Source organism: Patiria miniata, unplaced genomic scaffold (genome assembly GCF_015706575.1).
Source record: "Patiria miniata isolate m_02_andy unplaced genomic scaffold, ASM1570657v1 HiC_scaffold_28, whole genome shotgun sequence".
In the NCBI taxonomy this organism is placed as follows: domain Eukaryota; kingdom Metazoa; phylum Echinodermata; class Asteroidea; order Valvatida; family Asterinidae; genus Patiria; species Patiria miniata.
The window spans coordinates 385,128-386,451 of NW_024037067.1; positions in this window are offsets into that span (position 1 = coordinate 385,128).

The window sequence follows — 1,324 nt, forward strand, 5'->3', positions numbered from 1 at the left end:
GCACTTGATGGAGATACTGATGACAATCTGCAAACGTTAAAGATCTCCTCCACCTCTTCTGACATCTCCTTCGACTGCGTCTCGCAGTGGATCTCATCAGTATGCCATTGTGGATTGCAACGAGGGCGACGAGTCCAAGTAGATGCTGGACAATGTGCATCAAGGACAGACCGCGAAGCCATGTTGTAGTAGGCCTGATCATCGACGCAACTATCAATGGAAATGCACTTGAATGGACTCTCTATCCAGGGTGCGATAACTTCGAGAGCATGTTGTGATAAACTTCGGATCAGGGTTGGCTTTGTTAACAGCAATACAGTTTATTGTAATCTAGGCAGTCGGTAACCAAGGCACTCTCAGGTTTAGAGATGACAAGGTCTAGTATTTGACCATGTCCAGGTGTTGGTCTCTGAATATGCTGACAGAGAGTCCAGCCTCGTCTATTAACTACAGGAAACGGGCCACTTCGGTTTTGTCAGGCACGTCAACCTGAATGTTAAAATCCTCAATGAGAATCTGCCCAGATGCGCTAGTGGTGAGCTCATCCAGCAATTCAGCGAATTCGGCAAGCAAGTCAGAGGTTCTGAGAGCATTTTCTTGTTGAAGGGGTCGGAGGGGAGATGACAGTGAAGCAGACTCACTTTGCAAAATTGTGACTCATGCAAGTTCAAAAGTGTTGTGTTGAGTGCGGGTCTCCATCGTGGACAATTTCAAGTGAGTACTAGAAATGACAGCAATACAACCATGTGCGTCGTGCCCCCCCCCCCTCCCCTGCCCCGTGCAATTTTCTGGAAAGTGTAGAAACAAGTAGTTCATTGCATCTTAACCATGTTTCATTTGTGAACATTGTTATCCAAAATGTACTCACTGAGAAGAACATAATTTTTTTTCTCACTGAGTTGGCATTCCATAGATAAACATTCAACTTATCATTGCTGTTTCTGTGGATAGCTATAGTGTTGTTATTTTGAGATTGCGGTGCATTGTGGTCGGGGTGTGTGTTAGTCGCGGTTGTTCTCTGTTACGAGTTGTAATAACACGAATGTTAATCGGCGCTGGTGCAACCACTCTGAATATGCCGACCAGCACGCCGACTCCTCATAACATTTAAATTTTCTTTTGAACTAGCAATTGTCTCACTGGGAAGGTGTTACTTAGCCATGTGAACAGACATCAGCATTTCATTAGCGTATTGTGCATACGTTATAATTGCCATTGTGTTCACAAGCACCCGGCATGGCATCGAGTGCGGTTGTTCTTCCGATGATCCCCCATACAGGGTACATGTAGGTATAGCTGGTGTCCCATTCATTGTTGGCAAGCC